This window comes from Triticum urartu, chromosome 4A (assembly GCF_056163025.1).
Source record: "Triticum urartu cultivar PI428250 chromosome 4A, HENAU_Tu73, whole genome shotgun sequence".
In the NCBI taxonomy this organism is placed as follows: Eukaryota; Viridiplantae; Streptophyta; class Magnoliopsida; order Poales; family Poaceae; genus Triticum; species Triticum urartu.
Genome location: NC_141876.1, coordinates 465,566,143 through 465,580,064, shown reverse-complemented (window position 1 = coordinate 465,580,064; position 13,922 = coordinate 465,566,143).

The following is a 13,922-nucleotide window of genomic DNA, read 5'->3' as shown; positions in this document are numbered from 1 at the left end:
TGAGTAATCATGCTTTAGTAAGAATATTGGTATTAAGGTTTGTGATTCCCTATGCAAGCATGAAAGTCAATAGTTGTGTAATGAAATTAAATCCTACTTGTGGTGCATTATTCGGTGTTAATTATGCTCAATGCTCGCTTATGAGATTATTCGTTTCTTGGTTGGTCACTTCCCATTCTTTTGCTAGCCTTCATTTTGCACTAAGTATGACCACTACTTGTGCATCCAAAATCCTTTAAACCAGTTTTGCCACATGAGTCCACTATACCTACCTATATGCAGTATTCTTTTGTCGTTCTAAGCAAATTTGTATGTGCCATCTCCAATTTTCAAAATAAATTTCTCTTTTGTGTGCTCGTACCGCTCGCGAGGCGGTGAGGGGTGGCCAATATTTTCCATGCTAGATGTGTTATTCTCATGATGAGTGTTTATTCACTTGTCATTGCACGAGAGTAAGGCAAAGGTATTAGGGATGCCGAGTCCTGAAATTAAAAATGAATTTACTTTATGTTGTCAAATAATAAATTCCTTGGAAAGTGTTGGTATGGAGGGCACCCGTGGATACGGTTAGCCATGGAAAGTGAAAGTATGGTGGAAAAAGGAATAAACTTTATTTTTTGTTTGGGAACCGCCTATGATATATCTAGCATGGAAAGTGTTGGGAGCTCTAAGTCGTTTTCGTTGGTGGGAAAAGTATGCCTCTCAAAATGTTTTTATCTCTCAATTTTCTCTTTGAGCTCTGGCACCTCTACAAATCCCTAATTCCCTCTGCCAAGGGCCTTTCTTTTACTTTATGAAATTTTTATTTTTAATTTGAGTCTCCATCTTCTCTTATAAAGCACCAACTAGGGGCACTATGGTCGTACTTGAGCATTGGGTGTAGTTAATATGCGAGTGTGTTTCTTGAATGGATCAATGATTGAGCATGATGGTCTAGGGATAACTTATTTTAGCGTTGATATTTTGAAAGACATGGTTTCTTGGTGATATGCTTGAGTATTGATGTCCTCATGTCAAATTATAGACTATTACTTTGAATCATTCAAGTCCAAATGTCCATGCTACAAAAGAAAAGAGTATATGATGAATATGATAGGTAGCATTCCACAACAAAAATCCCGTTTGCTACCCTCTCCCTCTACCACCATGTTCTCTCCCTCCTCTCCCACCACCTCTCCCACCTCTACCTATGGCGATCTCTGATCTAGATCCATGGAGGGATTACTACACTGGGATTTCTCCCCCGGACAGGCGGTGGAGGCACAAGTGCGTGCTAGGTTTGGATCCACAGTCCATTTCTCTCCCCATGCAACGGCCAAGGAATTCTTTTTGGTTGTGGCTTTCTCCTCTGCCTCATTCCCTCTCTCTGAAGAATCAGTTGGGCTTGCTCTTCAATGTTGCATTGGTGGATCATCTGTTGGTTTCCGTGTCAAGCATTTGGCTGGTAGACACTTTCATTTTTCGTTGGCATCCAATAAAGTGGGGCATTTCATCTATGGACTTAAGGACCGTATTTGGCCTGATTTCATCTGTCATTTTAATCTTTATCGCCACAATTCTTGGAACCACTCTTTTGTGAATTCCTCTTGGCATTCGGATAAAGAGCTCAATGAGATATCTCTACTTTCCCCTATGGCCATTAAATCAAAGCTTGGTTTCCTACATGCTAATCGTTCTAAGGATGATAACACGTTATTGGAGTTGAAAAAATTTGGTTGCTCATCCTATTGTGAACCATCACGGCTCAATCTTGGTGATGATCTAGTGATTCCTTTGATCCACAAGGATCGAGATGTCTCTCAATCTCGGGCAAAGCTTAATTTTCGCTCTTTTGCATCAAGCACAATCAGTGGGCCGATAAGTGATTCAGTGGCAGCAACGGACATTCGTTTTGGTAAATTCGAATCTGTCATTATTACTGATGAGGCATGCAAGGAATCTGTATTTATTGGTAATCATTTTTGTAATGAATGCTGGAATTCCATCCCGGGTTTCATTCTGCTGCACATTCTGGATTATAGGCAGGCTGGTTATTCTAATTTGGAGATTGTAAAAGCTTGGGATATTGCCTCGGTCCCACCTTCAACCTTTATTTATAATAAAATGAACATCTGCTCCAACTGCAAATCCTTGGGCCACCTGGGTCGTGATTGCACTCTTTCGGTTGGCCTACCAGAATAAGTTCCTTTGACACAATCGGGCTCTGGGCCAGTGTCTTCTGTTGGACCATCTTGCGCTATTTGTTGTTCGGATCATCATTTATCTGCTTTGTGTCCTTCCAAATTATTTTGCAACTACTGTAAATTGTTGGGACACTTTTATTCTAAATGTGGCAATCCGGATTGTAACTACCTATGGTGGCAACCTAAAGATCGGGATAAAAGTGACTCGCTCAGGATTGACTATACCTCAAACTCAATATCGGAAAATATCTCCAAAGAATCCGCTATGGCTGCTTGTTTTCCTTCTACTGACCAGCTCATTACTTCTGATGCAACCCAATGCCCTGTCAAATCGCTAGTCAGTAAGAATAATATCCCCACTTGCCTTACTGTGATGAACCATAGACCGAGGTACCGCAAAAAACAAGTAAAGAAATCAATCCCAATCCTTAATTGTGCTGCCTGCGGCTTGGTTGGACACCTGGCGCAATTCTGATGGAAGAGGACGGGGGCGACGAGACTAGTTTGGCAGCCCAAGACCCCTGTCGTTCCGCATTCCTCCTCCTCCTCTATTTCCCCCAGCTCTAGCTCTCCTCCACCAGAAACAATGGCGAACTACCTTGTCAATATCGTCCCCTACCTCCCAACGGGGATGACGATCGAGCTCGGGCTGGAAAACCGTGTTGTTCGTGGAGACATGGCGGTGCACCCCACTGCTCCTCTCAACCACGACTTCCTCGCCATTGCGGAGGTCAATCGACATGTTCCGTTTCATCAGAAGGCTGCCCTCCGGGAGGTAATCACTGGACTATTGCATGAATCCCACTTCTTCCCTTCTGAGGTTGATGATCATCCGCTGGGCATCGCTATCTATGGTTTTGCAAACCCCTTGGTACAAGATAATGTTGTGGGCACTACCTTTGAGATTGATGCTGATGTTGAGGGTGATATGAACACTGTTGTCTCATTCGTGCCGCATGATGAAGCTCTAAATATGAGGCTTACATCTTATGGTCCTTCTGTTTGGATTCTTTATGTGGGATTTCTCTATGACTACCAGACATACCACTACCTGCACAGATCCGTTGATAGCTTTGGTAGTTTGATTCATTGGCATAACCCCAAATGAGACAGAAAGTTCGTTCTGATTAGAGCCAAGGTAATCAGTCTTCGTCTGGTTCCAAAAAGTCTTGTGGTCCGTCAGTTGGGAGGAGACAGACGCAGTTGGACTGTCTGTGTCACCATGCTGTGGAGCAGCGACTGGAATGCCCATATGCCTGAGGTGCCGCCCGCCGGAGAAGATCTGCCACCTGAGAATGGTATACCTCATCCTCTCTATGGTGATGAACTCACCGCCGAACAACTATATCAGCTCCATCTCAATAACTGGATTGCACAGCAAGGGGCAGCAAACAATGCTCCAATAGCCAATGAGGGGGTGGATGTGCAGAATGTGGAGGTGGAGTTTCAGCCCAACTGGGGTGAATGGCCAGCCCCTCCACCACAAGATCCGCCTGCTCTGTACAACTTCCAGGAGTGGCTGGCAAATGAGGGACTGCAGGTTCAGGATGGTATTCACCCTACTGATAACATACTGGACAGCCCAGCTACTGCATGGAATGATTCTATTTCTCTTCACAACAGTTCTGAATCCAGCTCGGGGTCTGAGGACTTGGTCCTTGTCCCTGTTTCCATCATGCAAGCCCTGTAGAGAAACAGCTCTCTTGTTTTTAGTCCTGCTTCTTCTCAAGACCTGGTGGCTCCTCAAGGCTTCACTGACACAGCTACTGTCTCTGAAACTCAATCGCACAATCTCCAGTTCAACATACAGGTTTCAAATGTTGGTATTAACATCAATTTTTCTGCTGATAATGACTTGATCAACTCTATGCTATTGAATGAACCCTTGTCATATGTTCATGTCACCAACTTCTTGTCAAGCAGAATCATGCCCACTTTGGCCACTTTTGGGCCTTGGGCACAGGGTTGTGGTATAAGGACGGCTAGTCTGAATATCCAGCTTGTGATGACCACAACTGACAGTGGACAGATTGATGCTTCTGCTACTGTCTACTGCATTGATGCTACACGTACTTATAGTTCTTCCACTCAGGTTTGGCTCATTGACAATAATGTGTCCTCCAATGCTCAGAACAACAATGTGACTATAACTGAACTTCCTGAGATTCAGTCCTCTGCTGACATCTCTACTGCCTCGCTGGTTCCTTCTGATGGCGTGGATCACTCTGGCTTTGTCCTGGTGTGCGGTGGATCCTCGGCCGGAGTGCCTAGGAGCAGACGCAGCAAATCCAAAGCCCCAATTTCTGTCTCACAAGTTCGACGCAGTAGCCGATCCAACAAGTACGATGGATTTAAAGTGCCTCTCATCACTGACAGCAAGGCCAAGACATCAAAAGTTAAACCTAGGATCATCCCCAATGTGACATCTGCGGTTGTTATCACTGAACTGTCTGAGGATCAGGATGCTGATGTGCCACCACCACTGTAAATCTCGGAGATTCAGACGATTGGATCCCACCAGTGTGCAATCCCTCCTGAAGAGCTTACTGAAGAAATGCTCCTGGATGATCAGGCGGGTGGTCCCTCTAATGCTTAAGTTTTCCTGCTTTTCATTTTAGCTTGTAATGGTACTCCTTTCAAATTGGAACGTCCTCTGTTGGAACGTCCGGGGCCTAAACTCCGATCCTAAGCTTTTGGCACTTTCGAACGCTATTTCATCTAGTGGCTGTGCTGTGATTTGCTTGCAAGAAACTAAAAAGCCCTCCTTTGATAATATGTTCCTTAAATCTTGTTGTCCTATAAGGTTTGATAAATTTGCTTACATACCCTCTCGAGGGGCCTCTGAGGTATTGTGACCATTTGGAACAGCTCCAGTTTTACTGGTACAGTAATTATTGAAGAAGAATTTGCACTGGTTATCAAATTCAAGTCCACTCAGTCGGCCCAAGAATGGACTCTTGTGAATATCTATGGGCCTTGTCAAGGCGATTTACGTGTGGATTGTACAAACTGGCTTTTAAACCTAAATATCCCCACTACTGAAGATTGGCTACTCATTGGTGACTTCAATTATATTCGAAGCCCTACAAATCGTAATAAACCAGGAGGTAACATTAATGTCATGATAACGTTCAATGATTTCATTAGATCTCAAAGCCTCATTGAACTTCCAATAAAAGGCAAAGCATATACTTGGAGTAATATGCAGGATGAGCCCTTGTTAGAACAACTTGATTGGTTCCTCACCTCTAATAATTGGACTCTTTCATACCCAAACACCATGGTTAAACCCCTAGGAAAACATGTTTCCGATCACATTCCTTGTGTGATCACTATAGAAACATCTATACCAAAAAGTAACTTGTTCAGGTTTGAATCTTTCTGGGTGCAACATCCTGGGTTTATGGAATTGGTTTCTGATGTTTGGACTAGACCAGTTAACTCCACAAATGCTGCCACAATTCTCTGCCAAAAATTCAAAATGCTAAGATATGAACTCAAGCACTGGAGTAAAAATACTTCAAAGCTTAACACAGCCATACAGAATTGTAACTCCACTTTGGCAGATCTTGATGCTCGAGAAAACAAAAGATCATTAACTATTCCAGAAAGCAATTTAAGGAAAATCCTAAAGAAGCACATCCTTCGGTTATTAAATTATCAGAAACAATATTGGAAGAAGCGATGTACCATCCGTTGGGTTAAATTTGGGGATGAAGACCCAAAATTCCTTAAAGCACTTGCATCCGAGATATATAGAAGAAATGCAATCACTTCTCTTAGGCTTGATAATGGTACAACTATGGAAGACCATGCAGGAAAAGAGGCCCTAATTTATCACACATACAAAGAAAAGGCTTGGGACCTCTGGTAATTACCAAATGAAATTTGACCTTCCCAACATCATCAAAAGAAGAGAAGATTTGGATCAACTCATGGCACCTTTCTCAAGGCAAGAAATTGACGATGTCATAAAAGAAATGCCAGCTAATAGAGCGCCTGGCCCGGACGGTTTCATGGGGCATTTCATTAAATCTTGCTGGCACATTATTAAGGAGGACTTCTATAGACTGTGTGACCAGTTCCATGAAGGGACTCTAAATTTGGAAAGCATCAATGAAGGCTTCATCACTCTCATACCTAAGGTTTCTTCACCTGAAACAGTAAATGATTTTCGGCCTATCACTCTTTTAAATTGCTGTCTCAAAGTGATAACTAAGCTTCTTGCCAACCGTCTACAGAAGATCATTCTAAAAATAGTTCATCACAATCAATATGGTTTCATTAAGCGAAGAACTATACAAGACTGTCTCGCTTGGGCCTTTGAATATATCCACCAGTGTCAAACCTCCAAGCAAAAAATCGTACTTCTCAAGCTTGATTTCACTAAAGCTTTTGATACAAAACAACACGGTGCTATGCTTCAAATTGTGAAACATATGGGATTCATCGATAAATGGCTGTCTTGGATCAAAAACATATTCTCCACTAGGAAACCCTCAGTACTTCTTAATGGTGTCCTAGGCAGACAGTTTATTTGCAAAAGTGGTGTCCGACAAGGAGACCCCCTGTCCCCCCTCATCTTTGTCATCGCCGCGGATCTGCTTCAAGCTGCCATTAATGACGCGTTCCGACAGGGGAAGATCAGACTGCCTTTTGATAGGCAGGGTCAGCATGATTACCCAGTTATTCAATACGCTGACGACACAATAATTATCATGCCGGTGTGCCCCAACCAAACACACACTATGAAAGGGGTCCTCAATGATTTTGCCATCTCCATTGGACTCAAAATAAACTTTCATAAATCAACACTTATACCAATAAACTGCGATGATGATCTTACAAGTGAGCTAGCTGGTATTTTTGAATGTACAATTGGAAACATGACTTTCACTTACCTTGGCCTACCCCTTGGCACTAATAAACCCTCCATTCAAGACTTAATGCCACTGGTGTGCTCTGTTGAACGAAGAATGACTTCTACTTTGGCGATGATGTCGTACGGAGCAAAGCTGTCTTTGGTAAACACAGTCATCACCTCACTTACTATCTTCGCCTTATGCACGTTGAAGTTTCCCCCCAAAATTTTGGAGCTACTTGATAAGATTCGTCGGAAATGCCTCTGGACTAAGAAAACTGAGCAAGGGGAGAAATGCAACTCCTTGGTTGCCTGGGATAGGATTTGTCGCCCAAAAGAAAGTGGAGGCCTTGGGATCATCAATTTAAAGATCCAAAGTGATGCCCTCCTACTCAAATACTTACAAAAATTTTACAACCATCATGACCTACCTTGGGTTGACCTCATTTGGTCTATTACTACTCAGACAAGATACCACATGCTTCCGACCCTTGTGGCTCATTTTGGTGGCGAGATGTTCTTAAATTAACTCCAATCTATCGTGGCATATCCAAAGTGGAGATTTACCGTGGCGACAAAGTACTCATGTGGAAGGATTTATGGCTTGAACATATCTTATCTGACTCTCACCCAAGGGCCTTCTCCTTTGCTCGAAATGAAGATATATCCGTGCAACAATTTCTCACTGTCACCTCCCTCGACGAGGCGTTCCACCTTCCTTTATCCATGCAAGCGCGTGATGAGGTCAGAAATATTCAACACCTTGTTGCCCACGTCACCTTAGACAATGGTCACAACATAAAGGATGTTTGGTCTTATATCTGGGGGACAACTGAATACGCTGCTAGAAGGTTCTATAAATTCTGCTTCAGAAATGTCAAAGCTCACAAAACGTACCATTGGTTGTGGAAATCAAAAGTTACAGTCAAGATAAAAGTCTTTGGCTGGCTTCTCCTCTCTGATCGCCTCAATACTAGAGACATGCTCAAGCGAAGGCACTATAATGTTGGAGATGATCTAAGCTGCCTCCTCTGTGGTCATGCCCAAGAGGATGTTGATCACATGATCCTCAACTGTCCATTTAGTAAACATTGCTAGTCCAGACTTGGGATGAATCCAGAACAACATACCACGCGACTACCCTGGTTGGAAACGGCCAAGAAAAACTGGAATAAACCTATGTTCATGGAGGCATTCATTCAAGCATCTTGGAGTATTTGGAAGTAGAGGAATGACAAACTATTCAGACAAATCAACCCCTCCTATAACTCTTGGCTAGATAGATTTAAAACAGACTTTGGTCTTCTTCAATATAGGGTCAAAGAAAATATGAAGGACTTCATTTTCCTTTTGTTAGACTCCCTTCCTTCTGACTAGTCTGCTTTTGCTAGTCTTGCCACCCCTTGCCACAAAGTGGCCAGGGTTGCCCCTTGTAAACACCTTGTACAATGTAATGTAAATGTTTGAAAGGTAATATATATCACAGTGGGAGCCTCTCCCACTATCACAGGCTTCAAAAAAAAATTCCGTTTTAAATTGCTACTTTATCATGATAAGTTTTATGAGAAAGAGTTGTTGTTATGATGCTAGGAAAAGTGATTGAAATTATCATCGATCAAATTTGTGCACTTTGCTAGCATTGACACTTCATAAATTATTTCTTTTATCATTTACCTACTCAAGGACGAGTATGAATTAAGCTTGGGGATGCTGATACGTCTCCAACATATCTATAATTTATGAAGTATTCATGCCATGTTTACAACAATTTTATATGGTTTTGGTATGATTTGCAAGGAACTAACCCGGACTGACGTTGTTTTCAGCAGAACTACCATGGTGTTGTTTTTTGTGCCAAAATGAAAGTTCTCCAAATGAGCTGAAACTTTTTGACGATTTTTTTTGGAACAAAAGAGACCCCCGAAGCTTCGTGGAAGGACCAGAAGGTAAAGGAGTAGGGCACAAGACACCGGGGCGCGCCTGGTGGGCCTGGCTTGCCCCGGTGGGTTGTGCTCACCTCGAGGCCCATCTTAGTGTGAAACCAACTCCAAAAAATCCTATAAATAGAGAAACCATCAGAAATAAACCTAGATTCGAAGTTCCGCCGCTACAAGGCTCTGTACCATCGAAAACCAATCTAGACCCCGTTCCGGGACCCTACCGGAGGGGGGAATCATCTCCGGTGGCCATCTTCATCATCCCGGCGGCCACCACGATGAGGAGGGACTAGTCCACCCTCGGGGCTGAGCATTTGTACCAGTAGCTATGTGTTTAATATCTCTCTCTCTCTCCCTCTTGTTCTTGAGATGTCGCGATCTTGATGTATCGCGGGCTTTGTTAATATAGTTGGATCATATGGTATTTTCCCCTCTCTATCTTGTGATGAATTGAGTTTTCCCTTTGAGATTTCATTTTATCGGATTGAATACTTTTATGGATTTGAGAGCACTTGATATATGTCTTGCAAATGAATACTCGTGGTGACAATAGGGTATTATTTTGATTCACTTGATATATGTTTTGGCACTCAACTCGCGGATTCCCGAGGTGACATTGGGGTAATATACGCATATGGGTTGATGCACGTTCTTGTCTTTGCTTCTCCCATAGAAATCTTGGGCACTCTTTGAAGTTCTTTGTGTTGGATTGAGTATTATGAATCTGAAATTATTTGGTGTTATTTTAGTACAAACTCTTGGATAGATCGATCGAAAAGAATAGCTTCGAGGTGGTTTCGTACCCTACAAATAATTGCTTCTTATGTTCTCCGCTAGATAGGAACTTTGGAGTGATTCTTCATCGCACTTTGAGGGGTGGTTATATGATCCAATTATATTAGCACTGTTGAGAGATTGCACTAGCGAAAGTAAGGACCCTAGGCCTCATTTTCAAGCATTGCAATACCGTTTTTGTGCCTGTTTACTATTTGCTACCTTGCTGTTTTTATTTATTCAGATTATAAAAATATATTTCTACCATCCATATTACACTTTTATCACCATCTCTTCACCGAACTAGTGCACCTATACAATTTGCCATTGTATTAGGTGTGTTGGGGATACGAGAGATTTCTTGTATTTGGTTGTAGGGTCGTTTGAGAGAGACCATCTTCATCCTACACCTCCCGCGGATTGATAAACCTTAGGTCATCCACTTGAGGGAAAATTGCTACTGACCTACAAAACTCTACGCTTGGAGGCCCAACACGTGTCTACAAGAATAAAGTTGCATAGTAGACATCAATCCCCCGAACCAGACCTGGGGATCTAATCTCATCTCACATGTCCTGAAGACTTCGTGGTGTCACTGGGGAGTTGCCGAGCGAAAGCCTTGCGCTTTGTCGCAGATGACGGTGATGCTCGTGGGTGTCACTCTCTTCCTAAAGATGTCCTTTGTGCTCCTCTTCGTGTCGAGTACCGGGAGAAGACCCTTGTCCCTTTTGGACTCAGGAATGGCGATGCTTTGCATCGTTTTCTCTCCTGGGGCGTTGTCGTGAAGCTTAGGTTTTTAGGGCGTTGTGTGGTGTTGTATCCAGCTCTACCTATGTTCTCTTTTGGCATCATAGTCGCTTGTGTTATGTATGATCCGATCATCATGGGATCGGCATTGTACAAGAGTTAACTCGCCATCTTGTATCGTTCAGCCATGTACTTGGTGTTGGGTATCGTTGCATGGAAAAAAATCTACGCACACGCAACGATCTAGCCATGGAGATGCATAGCAATGTGGGGGAGAGTGTTTCTACGCACCCTCGTAGACCGTAAGCGGAAGCGTTTCACAATGCGGTTGATGTAGTCGAACTTATTCACGCTTCAACCGATCAAGTACCGAATGCATGGCACCTCCGCATTCTACACACGTTCAACTCGGTGACGTCCCTCGCCTTCTTGATCCAGCAAGACGTCGAGGTAGTAGATGAGTTCCGTCATCACGGCAGCGTGGTGACGGTGATGGTGAGGTGATCTCTGCAGGGCTTCGCCTAAGCATAATGAAAATTGTAGGGTAACGCAACAGAAAACAAAAAATTTCCGACCTACGCACCAGCCCATGACCACTATGGAGACCGCATACATGGTTTGATCTTTTTCGTTACCGACTCGTAGCGCAGCGGGAGGTAGAGTCGATGGCGATCGGCGGTGCAGATCCCCGCAGCTAGGATTTACAACCTCCCAACCGCGAGGATGCATACCCTCATCTGCACTTCAGACAGCCCTCCGGGAGGCGGTCAAATAGCCCCCTCGGACGGTGTCACGGAAAGCCCTTCGGGGGGACCTTCGAAACTCAAATGGTCACTCGGACAGCCCTTCGGGAGGACCTTCGAAACTCAGACGGTCACACGGACAGCCCTTCGGGAGGCACTCACGAACTAAGACCGAAACTACGATCTCTCTACAAAGTTGCACACATACGGTGTCATCTATCCGGTAGGGCTTCGCCATCCAGAACTAGTTCCTGCCGGAACCCAGACAGCCTTTCGGCTCTACAAAACTATTTCCTGGGGAGGGAGGGAGAGAGAGAAGCCAGATCATTGCATGGCACTTGTATGTGAGAAGGGATGAGGAGAATGGCAGCCCCTTCTCCTTTTATAGGCCAAGGCAAGGGGTGGGGTGGTGGAGGAAATACCAAAACACCCATGCTACATGTCCCACATGAAGGGTGAAATGGTAACTCAAGTGGGGCACCATGGAGGCACCCCCTTGGCCAGCCACAACCTTGCCCCCTCCCATGGGGGGGCAACAAGCCACCAACATGTCTCCTAGAAACATGGGTGCTCCCTAGACAAAAAGCCACCAAACATGTAACCCCCGATTCGTGGGATCTTGTCCCCTCGTGCTGAGACAAGATGTTTTCCGCGAAACATTTTTTTTGAAAAGTTTCGGAAGGTCCCAGAACATTTCCGGCACCCTCTAAAATTATTCTGGGCATGATCCGAAACATTTCCGGTGTGGTGATTTTTATCAGCGAAAAGCAACAACGGCGGTTACGGCAGCTCCGGAACATTTTCAGTTTTTTCTCTCCGAAAATTTCCAAAAGTTCCCGGACCAATTCTGGGACCCTCTAAGAATTTCCAGGCGAGTACCAACACCATTTTGACCTAATAATATATTCCGAAACAACTTTTCATTTTTACCGAAACTCTTTCGGTGTTCTCTCTCCGGAACTCTTCCGTTGTCTCTGAAACTTTTCTGGTGACTTTCTCTCAGACTCCCTGTCTAGTATTCAGCAGATAGATGACCCTTAAGCATGTGACCCTATAGGTTCGGTGAAGTATATACATAACCTGGAACCCCTTCCGATCAATGATCAACATCGGAGCCGTGGACACCCATATTGACCCCTATACCCACACGAATGAATATTCGAGTGAACCTCCAGTTGCCGTGTGCTATTCCTGTTGCTTCGTGATATGTTACAAATACCCGAGGTGAGATTTACTTGCATCCCCGTGGATCAACGACTTGTCCACTATGCTAGTTACCTTGTTACCGGCTTTGTTCTCTTTTCTCGTTTCCGTGTTGCGGCATCCCTGTGATCAAATCACACTGTGTCCGGCCAGACGATGATGGATACCGTAACACCGAGAGGGCCCGAGAATATCTCTCCATCGTCGGAGGAGCAAATCCCAATCTTGAGCTATCAAGTTACTTGACACACTTTTCCATGAACCCGTAAGCCGCCGGAATAGCCACCCATTTACGGATGATGTTTAACAAACCCTAAAGTTCATGAAGCAAGTATGAAGAAACTCGATACTCTCATGGTCTAAGGAATTATGCAAACATTAACCATCTCTGTGTTATGTACCATTAACTTGTGACAAACGAATCTCATAGCATAACATCAATCCAGGTCGATTCAACACAAATGTTCTCTTAACATTGTGCCCTCAAAGTTTCTGGCATTGACATGCCCATGACCAGGAAAACAGAATCATCATGCAACACTTGAGCTAGTCTTAGAGGCCAGACTAGAAATACTTCTTACCGTTTATTATTCCACACGTGCATATGAGTCTTCCTCCGAGCCTCGTGTTATTGCATACTCGATAACCATAGCAGTTATAGCATGGAACATAAACATAATTATGAACATGGAGATAAGTAATAGCATTTATTATTGCCTATAGGGCATATCTCCTACAAAAATATGACCGCATGTGTAAACGGTGGAGGGGGCGCCACACACGGCTAGGCAATTGTCTGGTGTGTGCTAGGTGCACCGTTGCCACATATATATAGGTGGGAGGGAGGGAGGAGCAGCCATAGGAGGCGCCCAAGTAGGAGGAATCCTACTTGGAGTCCCTCCCAAGGCGTCCCCTACCATATATAACCGAGGGGGGAGGAAAGAGGGTGGGAGGGAAGGAAATGGGAATCCAAATCCACACTTTCTTTTCCCTTCTCCCCTTTCCTTCTCCTCCTTAGGCCGGACTATATGGGGGCACACCAGCCCCATGTGGTTGGTGTGTTTCCCCCTCTTGGCCCATAAGGCCCATATCTTTTATCGGGGTGCCCGGAACCCCTTCCGGTGACCCGATAAGTACCTGGTACCCCCCGAAACACTTCTGGTGTATGAATACCCTCGTCCTATATATCAATCTTTACCTCTTGACCATTTTGAGATTCCTCGTAATGTCTGTGATCTCATCCGGGAAACTAAACAATATTCGGTCACCAAATCACATAACTCATATAATACTATATCGTCATCGAACGTTAAGCGTGCGGACCCTACGGGTTCGAGAACTATGTAGACATGACCGAGACACCTCTCCGGTCAATAACCAATAGCGGAAACTAGATGCCCATATTGGCTCCTACATATTCTATGAAGATCTTTATCGGTCGAACTGTTATGACAACATACGTAATTCCCTTTGT